The sequence below is a fragment of the Microtus oregoni genome, unplaced genomic scaffold (genome assembly GCF_018167655.1).
Source record: "Microtus oregoni isolate MIOR12 unplaced genomic scaffold, Mior012 000128F_ref0000496, whole genome shotgun sequence".
Lineage (NCBI taxonomy): Eukaryota > Metazoa > Chordata > Mammalia > Rodentia > Cricetidae > Microtus > Microtus oregoni.
The window spans coordinates 1,056,562-1,074,495 of NW_024544771.1; positions in this window are offsets into that span (position 1 = coordinate 1,056,562).

The following is a 17,934-nucleotide window of genomic DNA, read 5'->3' on the forward strand; positions in this document are numbered from 1 at the left end:
CTTTTTTTAAAGATTTTTTTTTCTTTTTTGTTTTTTCAAGACAGGGTTCCTCTGTAGCTTTGGAGCCTGTTCTGGAACTAGCTCTTGTAGACCAGGCTGGCCTCGAACTCACAGAGATCTGCCTGCCTCTGCCTTCCGAGAGCTGGGATTAAAGGCGTGCGCCACCACCGCCCGGCTTAAAGATGTATTTTTATTAGTGTGTGTGTTTATGCATGTGTATGCACACAATCCTGCAGTACCCAAGGAGTTCATCCCCTTGTTTTGGAGTTACCGGTGCATGCGAGCCTCCTGATATGGCACTGGGAGCTGAGCCTGGATCCATTACATCAGCTATACACTGGGGAACTATGTCAGATTGGCATCTGTCATCAGGATATTTATTCAATTCTAGATTCTTTATTTAACTCTTTGTTCAATTCTACGGTGTACTAGATAGTCCCTCATAGAATAGAAGGCCAAAGAATAGGAGACCCCTTGAGGAGTAAAAATCCTTTCATGGTTGTTCGAGTCACCTTAGGGAAAGTAATAAATGACCTATTACATTCTGGGGAGAGTCTCTGAATTAAACCGTCTCCAGCTGGTCTCTGAGCAGAAAACTTTCTAACCTGAAGACTCACCCAGCACCATCCCAGCAGCCTTCCCTGTATCTGTAGGATTCGAAGCCACCATCTGCTTTTGTTGTCTCCATCTATCTTGTGTGGTTTTGTTTGTTTTATTGAAACAGAGCCTCATGTAGCCCAGGCTGGCCTCCAAATCACCAGCTAACCAAGGATGACCTTGAGCCTTGTCCTAAGTCTTAAAATTTTTGTGTTATTTATATGTATGTGCCTGTGTATGTGTTTGTTTGTGCAGAGTCCCTTGGAGGTCATCAGGTCCCCTAGAGCTGAGGTCACAGGTAGTTCTAAGGTACCTAAACCAGTGCTAGGAACCCAACTTGGATATTCAGCCAGAAGTCAACCCCTGAGCCATTTCTCTAGCTCCTGACCTTAAATTTCTGGTCCTCCCGACTCTACTTCCTGTAGTAGCCCAGGCAGGTGCCACTACATCTGCCTTTATGTGAGCGAGATAACTGAGGACCTTATGAACATTAGGGAAGTCGTCTGCTAGCTGAGATGCATCCCCAGTCCTAGGTCATTCTCTCGCACCTCCCTAATGCCTTGGATAACCTTTACAAATTAATCATTATTAAGATGTGATGGAAACTATATGAGTTTGTTGCTACACCTTCTTCTAGAAGGAGAGCAGCCCCTGCATGTTGAATCCTCAGTGATAACAGAATTGTGAGGAGCATCTGCCTGCCTGTTAGTTTCTTGTAGACCTCATGGGCAGCAATCTGTCCCCCACACATAGTCCTCAGCCGCTCTGCCCGTCCCTGAGAAGACGAGATGGCGTCAAGCCAACCACTGCTGGTTTGCTAACATTATTTTAAACTCATTTTACTTATTTATTTGCTGTAAATAGTCTGCCATTGAAGCATGTGACTTAAACAAATCTCACTAAAATTCCATTTCTACTAAAGAAAGACGAAGATCTGAATCAGGAAGAGACATACGCAGTGAAATTCAGAGAATGTCTAGTTTGTGAAGATTTGTGGTATTTTTTCCAGTTGTTATTCCTGAAATTAATCAGTCAGAGACCCAGCAGGCCATGTTAAAATCATCTTCCACAACCTCCTCTCCCCCAGAATTACACTCAAGGGGCACTAATGTAAGGCACGTCGCTCACAAGCACCTGCGCACCAGGCTGCTGGATCTAACAACCCTCTCTTCTCCCTTCCTTCCACCTCGTCACCCTCCATGGTTCCAGATGTTCACACAGGTTGGGAAATGGCTCAGGAGACCATGTCCCATGAGATGCTGGTCAACTTACTTACTCAATCTGTGCCTTAGTTTTTTTCATTTGTAAACCATGAATCTCTCTGATGTTCTTCATTGCACCTGATAATCCTGAGGGTAAAAAGCAAAGAATTGTGGGAAGTGTAAGAAAACCAGTAATACCAGATTAGAGGCTATCCTAGTGACCTCATTTCAAAAGTTGAAATGTTAGGACTGGAGAGATTGCTCAGTGGTTAGCAACACTAGCTGCTGCTCTTGCACAGAACCCGGGGTTCAGTTCCTAGCACCCACATGGCTCTTAGAAGCATCTCTAACTCTAGTTCCAGGAGAGTCAATACATTCTTGTGGCTTCTGAGGGCTCTGTACACACATGGCACACATAAATACCATGCAGGCAAACACTCAGACATGTAAAAGAAAAGTTGAAATACTGAACAAATAGTTAAAGATACACGAAGTAGTTAATCTTTGCCTTTAACCATCCTATTATAGTCAAATGTGTTAGGGCTAAGAAGTGGTTTAGTGAGCAAGTATGAGGGTCTGCGTTTGAATCCTCGGAACCCAAGCAAAACCCATCCTGTAGCATGAGTGCCTCTAATTCCAGCATTCCTATACGACATGGGAGGTGAAACACAGAGAATCTCCAGGAGCCCCAAGAGATCCGGCCTCAAACAAGGGTAGAAGTTGGGGACAGGCACTAGAAGCGGTCCTCTGACCTTCGCACTTCACACACTCACGTGGCACGCACACACACACACACACACACACACACGATTTAAAAAAGAAAATGGAGTTGTACAGTGGCGGTGTACACCTTTAATCTCTGCACTCAGGAGGCAGAGACAGGCGGATCTCTGAGTTCAAAGCCAATCTGATCTACAGAGTGAGTCCAGGACAGCCAGAGCAGTTACATTGAGAAATCCTGTCTTGGGGAAAAAAAAAAACAAAAAACAAAAAACCCACAAGAACTAAAAAACTGAAGAATGGAGACATGCCAGAGACAGCAGGATGTGGCTGTCTGGCTTTGTTTTCTGCCTAAGGAAAAGCCACAGCCTGGGCATCTTAAACAACAGATTTCTAGTTTCTTACAGTTTGGAGGTGGGAAATTCCAGTTCAAGTTGAATTGTGAGCAGGGAATCTTCACCTTGTGTCCCCATATGACTCCCCCACCTCTCTTCCCTGTCTTTTCTCTCTCTCTCTCTCTCTCTCTCTCTCTCCCTCCCTCCCTCCCTCCCTCTCTGTCTCCCTCCCTCCATCCCTCCTCCCTCCCCCATCTCATGATCCCTATTCTTGTAATTATACCAGTGATGTTGGATTAGAGCCCACCCTAGTGACCTCATTTCAACTGAATCACTTCTTTAAAGACTCTGCCTCCAAATATAGTCACACTCTGAAGTCTAGGACTGAGGATTTCAAACGAGGAACTGGCAGTATACTGCTCAGCCCTATCAGTGACTTATCTGACTGTGCATAGTGAGTATTTGGCAGGTTTTGCACAAACCAAGCATACCTCCTCCATGGTCCAGCTCACACTCACAAATCCATTCCATTGCTAGGGTTCCCTATTTTTTTTTTTTCAGCAGTAGGTGATTTCAGATGGTTGACACCCACTAAAGGCAGCATTATACTCAAACTTTACTCAAGTAGACAAAGAGGTTTCCGTGATATTTGTAAGATCATGGAATAGGGAAGGAATACCACATGGAGGTATAAATGCTAGCCTGCCCTTCACCACCTGGTCTTCCTACAATGACCAATTGGTCAATAGTCTGTGTGTAGATTTCCATACTAAAGCTTATGTAGAACTCTTCTGAAACACATGTATACCTGTTCCATGTGAAGCCTTCCCACACCTGCTACACTAGCCCACTTTCATCAACTAATTCCAGTGCAAAGGTGTACATAATCAACACATTTTGTGAGCAAGTGTGCAGTGAGAAGCATGTCTTCCATTTACTGGTAACAGCAGGAAGTCCCAGTGGATTCTTTCTTTGTCTGTCTGTCTCTCTTTCTCTCTCTGTGTGTGTGTGTCTTCTTTCTTCCTTTTCAGATTTTATCATTTGGCCAGTGTGTTGGCTAATTTTTTTGTGTCTACTTGACTAGGCTAAGGGTTGACCAGATATCTGATAAAGCATTACTTCTGAGTATGACTGAGAATGCTCCAAATCTGTTGAGTCGGCCAGCCCTTGAGGGTTAATTATATTAATGGAGGCTGGAAGACCTACCTACTCTGGGTGGTACCATCTGTCTGCCAAGTGTTTCTGCTTTAGTTGCTCTTCTTATGGATGTGATAAGGTCCTCTGACAAAAGCAAGGCAGCATGAGCTTGAAGTGTTTGCTCATGTGGCACCCACAATCTCAGAACCGAGTGAGGAATGCATGCTGGGGCTAAGGTTTCTAACACCACTTACAGGGTCCAAGATCCAAGCTAGGAAATGGTGCCACCCACAGTGGGCAGGCCTTTCTATCTTAATGTAATCAACACAGCTGCCTACAGGCGTGCTCAGGGGCTGTCTCCCAGTGATTCTACATTCAGTCAAGTTGACAACTAATCTCTTCCATCACAGCCCTTGTACACACACTGATCTCTGTGCCTTCCTCTCCCTGCTATTCTCCCTCAGAAGGCCGCGTCTGACTCTGCTATGTCCTAGGAACAATGGGTTACTGAAGGGAGATGGTGTAGAAGGGTCATCTGTCTATGTGTTACTTTCATTGGTTAATAAAGAAACTGCTTTGGCCTTTTGATAGTCCAGCCCTTAGGCAGGTGGAGTAGACAGAACAGAATTCTGGGAGGAAGAAAGCAGAGTCAGGCAGACGCCATGAAGCTCTGGCCCAAGATGGACGTAGGTTAGAATCTTCCTGGTAAGCCACGACCCTGTGGTGATACACAGATTACTAGATATGGGTTAAAGCAAGATGTGAGAGTTAGTCAATAAGAGGCTAGAGCTTATGGGCCAGGCAGTGTTTAAATGAATACAATTTGTGTGTTGTTATTTTGGGTGTAAATCTAGCCATGCGGGAGCCGGGCGGGATGAAAAGCAGGCCTGCTGGCCTCATCACTCTAGGGAGATGTGCATAGAATGCTGTCTTCTTTTTGGTTTCCACATATAGGAGAAAACGCGTGGTATTTGTCTTTCTGAGTCTGACTTGTTTCAGTTAACATGATGGTTTTCAATTCCATTCATGTCCCTGCAAATGACATAATTCCTTCTTTTCCACTAAGCAAACTCCATTGTGTATATACGTCACAATTTCTTTAACTAGTCGTCTGCTACTGTACTCTAGGTTTGTCCTAGTCTCTGGCTATTGTGAATAAAGCAGCCATAATCAGGAATGTGCAAGTGGCTTCTTAGGCACTGTTCTACGTCAGTGAAGAGACACCGTGACCATGGCAACTCTATAAAGAAAAGCATTTAATGGGGGCTGGCTTACAGTTTCAGAGGTTTAGTCCATCATCAGCATGGCGGAAAGCATGGTGGCATGCAGGCAGACATGGTGCTGGGGAAGAATCTGAGAGTCTACACCTGGATTCACAGGCAGCAGGAAGAGAGAGTGCCTGGGACAGGCTTGTGCTTTTGAAATCCAAAGCCCACCCCCACTGACACCTTCTTGTGGCAAGGCCACACCTACCCCAACAAGGCCACATCCCTTAATGCCACACCCTCTAAGTATTCAAATATATGAGCCTATCGGAGTGTTATTATTCAAACCTCCACAGGTTTGTCAGCTTTGAGTCTCCTAAGTTTGTATTCAGGAGTGGTATATGGTTAGATGGTGTCAGCTCTCCTTTTAATTCTCTGAGGAACCTCTACTTTGATTTTTATGGTGGCTGTACTACTTTACACTCCCCTAGCAATAGATAAGGGGTTCCAATTTTCAAACATCCTAGCCAGAAACTGTTGTCATTTTGGTCTCATTTGAGACACAGTCTTACTATGTAGACCAGGCTGGCCTCAAACTCATAGGGACTGCCTCTGCCTTCTGAGTGCTGGGATTAAATACATGTGCCACTACGCCTGGCCTTCTTTTTTGTTATTTTCTAAAAAAAAAAAAATGACTTTAAAATGTTTTAATTATGAGTATATGTGTATGTCTGTATGTGAGTGTGTGCATGGAAGAGAGCAGTGCCCATGGAGGCCAGCAGAAAAGGGGTTGGACCCACTGGACTGGAGTGACAGACAGCTGTGAGTGCTGCTTGTGTGCAAACCTGGGTCCTCTGGAAGATCACTACGTGCTCTTACCCTGTGAGTCACCTCGCAGCCCTGTCTTCCCTCCCCAGCTCCAAGGAGGTTCCCGGTAGCCTAAGCTGATCTCCACCTTGCTATGTAGCTGAGCGTGACTTTGAACTCGTGATCATTCTGTCTCCACTTCTCAAGTGCAAGGATTATGTGTGCATGTGTGCCCCCACATCCATTTTAAAGTGTTAGAGATCAAGCCAAGAGCTTCGTGGAATGTTGGGCAAGTACCCTACCAATGGAGCCACACACTCAAGACCCTGTTTTTTCTTTTCTTTTTTAAAAAGAACTCATGCATCGCCACGAAAGCTACGCTCAGATCTTCTTGCTGTGACCTGTCCTCTCAGGGGCAGGAGAACTGGTTGACCACGACATGACATGTACACAGATAATGAGTGCAGCACCGTGTCCTCTCAGCCCCACGCTTCCCTGACAGCACGTACTATGACAGGGGCTCACCTGATATCTCTCTGATTCTGTGGGTGGTGGTTTTGTAACTTCAGGTTTGACAGTCAGCTGTTAGTTACCACTCACACTGGTGACCTGCAGACTTTGCAGTGGGTAACTAGTGCCTGCGTAGCCGAAATACAGAGCTTGCTTAGCACATCTTCATCCTCATTCCTTCCGGCTTCCCATGGCTGTGTTAAGCTGGGTACCAATGTGTACATCTCCTTTATATCACATTTCTGAATCTCTTTGCATTCCCGACTGGTTCGCTTCTTGAGTCCCACCACATGGATGTGGCTGTGAGCACAGATGAAACTTTCTCGCGGTTCCTGACCTCGGCAGAGTGGGGCTTCTTGCCGCTTCTCAGAGCCTTCCTGTGCAGGGGCCACTCTGATCAGGCCACTCTGGAAAGGAAAAGCACGAGGCTGTGCCCTTGGAAGCCTCGGAGCAGCAGCTGTTCCCTGTTATTATAGACACAGCAATCAAGATAAAGAAAATGCTATTATTGTGATGTGGTTTGTGTTTTATTATTCTGCCTACTCATGATAAATGAGGTTTTAGACTGGCGCTTCTGCTTAATAATTCAGAGAAGATTAATCCAGAACAGACCAAAGAGTTCTGGTTATTAGAAACAGCTTCTTGGCCAGCATTACTCACTGTTTGCCCAAACAGACACCTTTGGTTCTTGGAGCCCAGGGAAGAGTCAGGCCAGGCATTTCAGCTCACCGAACAATCTCATGCACACGAGAAAATCTTCTCATGCTGCCCATGTTGAGAAATGCAAAGGACCAGAATTGCTGCTTGGTAAAATGGAGGTGGCTTGTTGGATGCAAGTGCTTAAGGACAAAAAGCATCTTCTTAACAGAACTGCCCATGATCTTGTAAGTTATGGTGGAAGCACCTGGCGGGGGCATCTGCATTGTTTTTAAAATAATCCATTTGAGGTATGAGCTTTGTGTTTGGGCGTGGGTCTGCATGTCTCCAGGGCTCTGTATATTAAAATCTCTTCCCCGTTACATGAAGTTATGAGGATGGAAGCAATCCCACCATGGGTTTGCAGGAGGAACCTTGTGAGGTAATACAGGAGGTCATCAGGTGGAGCCTGGGGATTGAATCCAACTGACCTCATAAGAGGAAGGGAAACCAGTGAAATATTCTCTCTCTCTCTCTCTCTCTCTCTCTCTCTCTCTCTCTCTCTCTCAATTTGTGTGTGTGTGTGTGTGTGTGTGTGTGTGTGTGTGTAGATGCTCTCTAACTTTACTCATTTGACAAATAAACCACTTTGGGTTTCAGCCAACAAGAAGGTCATGTTGAACAAAATTTTGATACTGAGTATCTTTATTTTATTAAACTTAATTTTAATTAATTTCTTTTTAAAGCAGGGACTCACATCGTCCAGGAGGGCCTGAAACTCATTTTCCAGCAGAAATTAACCTTTCCTGTTACCTCTAAATCTACCTCCTGAGTGCAGAGATGACTTGTGTGCCACCACTTTATACACTTTATATAGTGGAAGAAGCCTGGGCAGAGGGGACTCTGAGCTATATGCCAACACTGGACCAACTGAGACTCATCCTAGCTGTCTCTTTGCTGAATGTCAGCTGTGTACTACTTTGTCTTAAGAATAACTAAAAGTAGCTGGGTAGTGGTGGCACATGCCTTTAATCCCAGCACTTGGGAGGCAGAGGCCGGTGGATCTCTGAGTTCGAGGCCATCCTGGTCTACAGATCAAGTTCCAGGACAGCCAGGGCTACACAGAGAAACCCTGTCTCAAAAAATAAAAAACAACAAAACAAAAACAAAAACAAAAACAAAAAACAGAACACCCAAAAGTCATCTGTTCAGGGAGACAGGCACCCCACATCAGCTTCCAAGCAGCAGCCATTCAACCATGTGACAGGGGACAACTGTACAGGAAAGACGGGGTTCTTGTTGCTCACTGCTGCAGCTGGATGGGAGCTAAAGTCTAGAAGATGCCCCTTTCAGGTCTCCAGGCTTCAGCTTAATTTAATCAACGCTCTAATTTACAGACAGCTCATCAAGTGACTTCAGGGATGGCATATGCAGAATGTGTCCACAGCCAAATGACAGTAATGCTGCTGATTGAAAGAAGGTCTGACTTGCTTCCTGAATTATTGATAAACTCTGTTGCTTAGAATAAACCACGAGTTGTAGGCAAAACCCTGCACAGAATCTCGCTATCCCACAAAGGGGCTTGCTGTCAGAGCTGAGGCAGAGAGTAAACGTGGTGCATTGGCCTTAGTTCAAGAAAGAAATGTTTGCATGCTGCATTTTAGGCTGCTAAAATTAAATGATTAATTAATGAGTTGAAGGTATTGTGGTCTGCATAAAAGAGACTTCATTTTGATTGGCAGCTTTATCCTTGCCAGCAGTCAAAGGCCAATAATGTGTAGGTTCTGATTCCTGACTTCTTCCTGAATGATTTTAGGGCTCTTTTTCCAGAGGGGGCTGTGTGTTAGAGTAGCCATAAAGGTCCACTAAGGAAAAATTCATGGTCAAGAAAACAGAATCCCTGGCCTGGGTGGAGATCCAGCATTCCAGCTGGTCATGGTCAACCAACCACTCTATAAAGGGACCACCCTTAGGAACATGGGCTCATCTTAAAACATATGAAAGAGATAGGTGGAATAATTCATCCTTTAATGAGATACTGAACTTTTCATCTCTGAATCCCTGCCTCTAGCACACTTACTTCCTGGGCTGAAGCCAGGTAGCTTTGTAAATCTGCCTACTCTTCTAAATCAGTCGGAAGAGCGCTACCTCCCCTTTGCTCCTCTCTGTCCTTTTCTAAGCATGCTTTCCCCAGGGCTTCAGTCTTTCTCCACATTTTGAACTTAGTTTTTCTCTAAATCTCCCTTCCTTGCCATGTGGCTGCTTGCCTGTTAATCCCAGCGGTCAACAATAAGACAGTTTAGAGCCAAGTTTGAAGCAAGCTTTAATTAAATACTGGTCAGGTGGATGGGCTCTGGCCAGATCCATACCTAGGTTCCTGGAAAATGTCCCAGGATCAAGTATGGCAAGGGCATAAGCAGGAAAACCCATAATTCATTGCATTTCCCATCAGGTCCAGTCAAGAGCAAGCATATATCCTGACATCTTTCCTGCCTATGCATGTTCTGCCCACATGGGGTCAAAGCCCATCTGGAGCAGATGCGTCAAACCAACTTGTTTAGGGGAGTGAAAATGTGGCATGCCATCTCCCATAAACAACAGCCTCCAGCATTTCGGGAACTGTTTGTCCTTGGGCAAGGGGCTTGCAGATCAGAGGCATTTTTGTTTCATGGATCTCTTAGGCATAGAAAAAAGTGTAAAGATGTAATTGCAAGAGCAGTGTATAGACATACTATCCTAGTTAGCGTTGTCAGACAGACACAGCTGCGATTGAGGAACTGTCTGGACGAGATTGGCACATGAGCACATCCATGGGAGATCATGTTGATTGTTAATGATGTAGGACGGCCCAGCCCACTGTGGGCAACATCATTTGCTGGGCTGTATAAGGACGCTAGCTGAGCGTCAGCCTGTGAGAAGCCAGAGAATTAGCCAGGAAGTTGTGTTCCACCATGGCTCTGCTTCAGGTTCCTGTTTTGGGTTCCTGCCTTGACTTCTGTTGACGATAGGCTGTGACCTGGGAGTAGTAGATGACATAAACCGTTTTTCCCCTAAGTTGCTTTCAGTCATAATGTTTTATTACAAAAACAGAATCAAAACAAGAACATACAAGTGTGTGTGTGTGTGTGTGTGTGTGTGTGTGTGTGTGAATATACAAGTAAAATCTATAGACAGAGGAAAAATAAGAAAAAGAAGCCCTGATATATTTCCTTACCTCAAAGTATATTGCATTGTAAGGTATTTCTTCATGCTAAAGCTATTAGCTCTTTAAAATAGCAATAGCAGCAATTCTTAGCACAGTGGCACATGCCTTGTATCCCGCAGCATGGGGAGGTAGAGACAGTCATCTGCTGCCGCTTCCAAGAAGCCTGTTCTTAATCCTGGCTCTGCAACGGTGACCTAGTTTTTGCAATGTATCTTTTGTTTTTGTTTTCTTCACTTAAAAAATGTATAAAACAATAAATATAGTTTTAAAAATCTATAGGGATCTGTCTTAGTTAGGGTTTTTATTGCTGTGATGAGACACCATGACCAAAAGCAAGATGGGAGGAGAGAGTTTATTCTGCTTACACATCCACAGCACTGTTTATCATCAAAGGAAGTCAGGACAGGAACTCAAATGGAGAAGGAACCTGGAGGCAGGAACTGATACAAGGCCATGAGAGAGTGCTGCTTACTGGTTTGCTCAGCCTATTTTCTTATAGAATCCAGGACCACCAGGACAGGGATGGGCCACCCATAATGGGCTGGGCCCTCACCCATCAATCACTAATTAAGAAAATGCCCTACAGACTTGCCTACAGCCCATTTTATGGAGGCATTTTCTCTGTTGAGGCTCCTTCCTCTCTGATGACTCTAGCTTGTGTTGAGTTGGCATGAAACTCGCCAGGACAGCCGACCCCTTGTCAGTTTGTCACACAGCACATCACTGTTAAGACACAACCTTACCTTCACGTTCATCCCCAAGACCATACATTAATAAAGATATCACAATATAAAACATTTTACAAACTTAAAAAGTTCCACATCCTTACAAACTCAAGCACTTTAGAAGTAAGTCTCTTTAAAAATATCATCTTTTGCTTGGTGGTGGAGGCGCATGCCTTTAATCCCAGCACTAGGAAGGCAGAGGCAGAAGGATCTCTGTGAGTTTGAGGCCAGCCTGGCCTACAGAGGGAGTTCCAGAACAGCCAGAGCTGTTACACAGAGAAACTCTGTCTTAAAGAAACCAAACCAAAACAAAACAAAAACAAAAATATCGTTTCTTAACCATGCAGTGATGTAACACGCCTTTAATCCTAGTACTTGGGAGACACAGGCAGACAGATCTCTGGTTCAACGCCAGCCTAGATTGCACCATACACAGTGGCCAACACTCAGAAATCTGCAGTCATACTAGTCCAGGGAGCAGAGGACAAAGTGTGGATGACTAACGTATCTGTGACATCCGGGAGTGAGTGGAGTCTCAAACAAGAGGGGTACAGAATAGGAGCTTCAGTGATTCTGAGAGGTCTGCCCATCACTGCCCATCACCCTGGCCAGCCTCTGGGCACCATTCCTGCAGCGAATTCTTGGCGGCACAGTTAAGGCAAAAAGAACTACAAGAGGTTTCAGAACTGCCCACTGTGTCAGGAAGAAGGTAACTAACCCTGAGCTGAAGCAGCTGCTCAGGGAGACATGATTTCTCTATAACATAGCCTTGTGACGCCTGGCATGGGATCTAAAATTATTAACTGGGCATCTCCATGCACACCTTTAACCCTTGCACTTGGGAGGCAGAGAGGCAGGTGGAGCTCTGAGTTCCAGGCTAGCCCATGAACTTCTGGATGGTTCTCCCATCTCTACCTCCTATCACAAGGAAGGCATGCTGAGATTGTAGGCACATCAATGACTCCCACTTTTTGTTTTCACATGGGTTTGGGGGATACAAATAGGGATCACCAGGCTTGAGAAACAAGGCTTTTACCTGTTAAGCCATCTCCTTCGACCTAGTTTATTTAAGGTCAGTTGCAGTGTGGAATCTGAAATTAAGTAATCGTCTGTTACATTAGATCTTCAAGTCTATAAAGGCTTATTGCTCTATATTGCATTTGGAATGGAAATTTATGTATGTTATTGTCAGGTCCAAAGGAAACTCCATTGCCCCAGACTCTAAAAGGCAGAAGAGACAAATGGCTATCTGAGGTGCCTATTAGAATACCAAAGAGCATGGTGGTTTCTAGGTTCCCTCCATACACATCACAAGTACCTGTTACACATTTCAAAGTTCTTGTTAGCCTCCTAGCCTTTCTCACCTCCTCGCCTACACTAAACTCCCTTCAGCTCACTGGCTTCCCTCCTCCCCTACTCATTCTCCTTATAACCCTTCCAGTTCCTGTCTTCTGTCCCCCATCCCCAGCTCTCCAGCACTTCCCCTCTCTCTATCTCCCTTTTAAGCCCTCTGTTCCTGCCTCTGTCATGGTCAGGTCCAGTCGGCTGTCCACAGTCAGTGTGCTTCTTTCTCCATCTTCTCTGAACCCCTGCAGGTGCCTCTGGACACTCTCTCTCATACACATGTCTGCAATAGGAACCTCCCCTTAACCATACCATGGCATGGTCATAGGAAACGGTTATATAATTATCTCATGTATTTTTTTTTTTACAGGTTGATCTTCTTGCCTCCACCGCCTCAGTACTCAGAAGACAGGTGTGCACCACCACACTTATGTGGTATTGGAGATGGAGTCCAGGGCTTGCTTCTCCAGTGCTCTCTGAACACCTAATTGAACTAAGATACTCCCAGCCTTTGCACACTCTTACAACCTTGCGAGGTGAGCTCTTTTGTATCTCAACATCACCAAACAATATTTTATGAGTACGCAGCAAGTCAGTCACACTGGCATGATTTCATGCCAGGTGTGGATCCCAGCACCTGGGAGGCAGAGGCAGGAGGATCTCTGTGAGTTCAAGGCCAGCCTGATCTAAAAAGAGAGTTCCAGGACCATGCCAGAGCTGTTACACAGAGAAACCCTGTCTCAAAAAAAATGAAAACCCAAACCAAAACAAAACTTAAATATGATGGATGCTTTTCCCACTACAAAACTCTATTCAGCTTGAGCACTATTTTATTTTATTTTATTTTATTTTGAGATAGGGTCTTACCAAGTAGCCCTGGCTAACCTGTAACTCCCCAAGCTCACCAATCTGGACTCAGACTCATAGAGATCTCCCTCTGCCTCCAGAGCACTGAGATTAAAGGCGTGCACCACCTCTCCTGGCTGCATGAGTACTTTTAACCACAGGTTTGCGTTCAGGTAGTATTAGTGCAATAAAAATAACAAAAACTAATGTGTTTGAGAACATCCTCGGAGAGTGGAAAAGTCAGCTTGTAACAGACAGGATGCCTCCTCCCCTGCAGGACCATGGCTTCATCCTGATCTTGCTGCAACTCAGCCAGGCCCAGCAGTCCTGCATGGTGAGTTTTCTTGCTGTGATGTTCATGAACAGATGCTTTGTTCAGAGAGACCACCATGGGCCTGACACACCAGCATTTCAAAACCTTGAAGTAGATTCTATCTGCTGTTTTGAGGCACAGGTTTCTGGAAAGTCACAAAGAACACACACACACACACACACACACACACACACACGGGGGGGGGGAGAGAGAGAGAGAGAGAGAGAGAGAGAGAAGAGAGAGAAGACAGAGCTGTCATCTGTTGCTCTATTATGAACCTTCTGAAAGCAGAAGATTAGCTATTTGAGATGGTGTCTCAAGCAGCCTAGGGTGAACTCAAACTCACCGTGAAGCTCAGGTTAGCCTTGCGTAGCCCAGGCTGACCTGAACTACAGTGGTCTTCCTGCTGAGTTTGCTGGGTGCTGGGATCACAAGTGTGCCATGCTTGGTAAGCAGGATCTACTCTGCCTGGATGGGAAGCATTGCAGGACCAGCTGCAATGTCCACGATGAGGACACTTGCTCAGCATGGTGAAGATGGAACATGCATAAGCAGATGTCCTAGGGAAAAGATAAGCAGTAGCAGGGACGTGGGGGATCATGAAGGAACTTTGCCAGGATTTACCCTGGGCTCTGAAGCATATTAATGATGTGACTGTTGACAAAATGCTTCTTATGGTGACATGTGAGCATGTGAGACAGGGTGCGCGTGAGCCCCAGATGGTTCAGGCTGCTGGTCCTGTCATTACCTGAGGCACTGCTATAGATCAGGGTTAGTCAGGGCACAGGGATAGGTCAGCAGAGCTGGCTGCAGGGAACCCAGGGAGTCAGTCCTCTGTTGTGAGACCTCTGTTGGTGTACACCTTGGCAGACTGAGAACGATGGAGCTGGAGTTCTAGGTCAGCCTGGGCTGTTAGAATACATAAATGAACAAATAAAATAATTTCTCATACTGAGCCATGACTCTCCCAAGTGCATGGAATGAAATCCTCTGCCTTCCTGTGTGAATATGAAGTAATCAAGGCTGGGAGGCTCATATGGATGGAGTCTGGCTATAATATTGTTTGTTAATAAACTTGGGGGTTACAACTAGTGGCCCAAGTTAGGTCTAGCCACCTGTCCTCAACAAGCCAATTAAAAGAGTCAAATAAGAGTAGAAAGCAGGGATTTGGGCAGTGATAGCACACACCTTTAATCCCAACACTTGGGAGGCAGAGACAGGCGGTTCTCTGTGAGTCCAAGGCTAGCCTGGTCTACAGAGAGAAAGTTCTAGAACAGCCAGGGCTACACAAGGAAACTCTGTTTCAACAAACAAACAGACAAACAAAAAACCCAAAAAAACAAAACAGAAGAAGAGTGGAAAGTGGGCAAAGGAGCCGTGTTCAGTGTGACCACACTGGGAGGAGGAGCTAGGAGCAAGGAGATCCTGGGAAGCCACTAACACAGTCTAGAGGCCCAGGCTATGAATAGCTAAGTAGTCCTGTGAAGGTGTGGTACTGCCCACATTATTTGGGCTCCAGTCTCATCATGCAAAGTGGCCTAATGAGTTGTAGGGACTGTGTGAAATCTCTTACTAGGATTCAAGTTTCCTCCCTGGCTGGCACCTTCTCCTTTTTCCAGCAGGAGACTCCTAGGGGGAAATTCCCATTTCTTTGGGGCCCACTGTTTCAATAATCTCAAAGTCAGATCGAAAGACATGAATGTCTTTTTAGAACATCCTCACCTCTGCCAGGCCTGCTACACCAGGATTGCTGACCTTCTAAGCAGAGGAAGGGACACCAGGGACAGGTGCATTCTGTGGAGAAGTCATACGGGGACGCAGTGAGAAGGCGACCATCTGCTATCCAAGAAGAAAGGCCTCAGAAAAAACTGACCCTGCCAGCACGTTGACCTTGGATTACAACCTCCACGTCTATGAGGAAATAAAATCTGTTGTTTAAACCACCTGGTTTATGGTGGCTAGAGCTGGTTGGACACCCTGTCCTGCCCCCTTTACACCACAGGACAAAGGAGTTAGAGGACAGAATCTCATACCTCCCCCCCCCCCCCCCAGACACAAGGAACCAGGGATTCCAGGGCTACCACAGGACAGAGATCAAACCATAGATTTCTGGTTCTCTAGCAACAGAGAAGGGACTCTGTTTATTTAGGAGAAGCAGGAGGGTGTGCTTGCAGACTTATTAAAGTAAGAGGATAAAGAGCAATAGGGCTGGTTTCTAGACAGTGTTGTGGCCAGTTCCCACTCTTCATCTGTTTGATAAGTTGGGGAGAGGACCATATTGTCATCGAAGTGTCCAGGTACTCCTTGCCTTTCTGTGAACCCCATCTCAATAAACACACCAGAAGCTGAGAATATCCTTCTTCAAAACTTGCTTAATACTTCTCCGGTGCTAAATACACCAGCTTAGAGACAGGGTGCCCTGCCCAGTCTTGCTTAGGTTGTCAGGATCCCAGGCTGAGCGGGAAGGTGTGGGGTGGGATATGCTGCTGCCAGCCTTTGAAAAGACCCAAATTCAAAGTCACTTCTTTGTGCATGTGAATGTCCAGGCGTGTGGAGGCCAGAGGACCGCGGGTGCTGTACCCTCACCCATCCACGGGAGGAAGCTTCTGGGCTTTACCTGACATTCCACTTCACCTGACGGGTCATTTGCGTCCTTCCAAGTGTTCTTTGTAATAACCTGTAAGGGATGCAATTGCTTTCCTCAGTTCAGGGAGTGAGTCTGACATACGGGAGGCCTGGGATCTCCAGGTGGGGGCCAACCTGGGCAGTGTAGGGTGACCCCATGTAAAAAGCCAACTGACCAAATAAACAAACAGGGGAGGGGGCGTTCCCAGTGCAATGGAGTCTTGAAATTTTATGTTGACTCTGCATCTGTTTTAAAGATCAATTTAACCTTTCTATTTCTGAGACAGGGTCCAGTCACCCTTGATGCAGCCAATTTCCAGTTCTGTCCTCCCCGCCCCCAGTTCTTAATCTGGTCCATTCAGATGTCTATTTTACCTTCATATAGGACAGTCCGTGACTTTCCTCACCCTATACAGATTGCCAGGTGTGCAGAGATGAACCCTCTGACCACAGCAGGACTCAAACAGGGGCTTGCTCAGCCCACCAATTGGAGCCACCATGTCGCTGGCTCTCATCCTTAATCTCCCCCCCCCCGCCCCTTTCCCTCCCACTGTTTGGCCTCCCTTTCACCCCCACACCTCCTATCTGCCTAGAGACTTCAAAACCAAATTGGAGAAACCATAAACCATAACACTAGCAATCTCAGCACTTAGCAAAAGGAACATTGCTCTTGGAAAAAGGATATAAGCTGCTTTTAAGAACAACTTCCCAAGTGGCACTTGACAGTACTCATGGTAGAGGCTGTCCCAAGGTCATTGTTTCATTATTGTAGCATCGGCTACTTGCTACTTGCAATTGTCCTGCCTCTTTTCCTTCTGGATACAAGCCCAGCAGGTGGAACATTGAGGGTGCCCAACATAATGTATTATATCAAAATTTCTATGGCCAGCATGTAATCTCCTGGTCTGGGAGGACTAGAAGTATTCTGAAGAGACATTCTATCACTCCCTCTAACTTTATACTGGGAAATAAGGTTCCCCAGGGAATTGGAATCCCCTGCCTCCCACCCTCACGCCGGGTATTTCTCACAGACAATGCTGGGTCAGTGATGGAAGGGACCACACATTAACCTGAACTACCTGGCTCTGCATCACTTCGTCTCTCTACTTAAACTGAAGAAGGACTTGAAGCATCATTGAATCTGTTTGTCTCTCTTTCCAGTATGGACATATTTGAATCAATCTCCCATTTCTGCTTTTCATTTTTTAATTGGCTTACCGAGGACACGTGGTGGAGCCTGGTTTGTTAGGATTCTGAGGCGCACAGCACCAGCCCTTAAACTCAGTAACAGTGGTACAATTTGAAGACTAGACACTCTTCCTAAATAGGCTTTCCCTGGGTGGAGAGTTGACAAAAGCCAGGTAGCAGGGAATTCTCAAATGAGGCACTCTAATAAATATCTTCACAGAACTGGCCTAAGGTTTCGGGAGGAGCCCTAGCCTCGGAACTGTTCCTGGGCCTGAGCTTTGGCTGAGCTTCCCTTGGGGTGGGCTTTTGTTGGGACACTGGCCTCCAGGAAGTCCCCAAGGTGGGCAGGTGGGCCTAGTTCCCTACTCGCTGCGATCTCCTTCACTGGCTAGGTTTACCAGGCACATGTAATGACAAGCCGAGGTCTCAGGCTGAGCTGCCCCCTGTCCCACCAAACCTAAGGGAATGGAGCAATTTCGTTTACCATTCTGCTCTCTTAACACAATGACCTTATGATGGGAAGTATCGAGCCTGAGGTC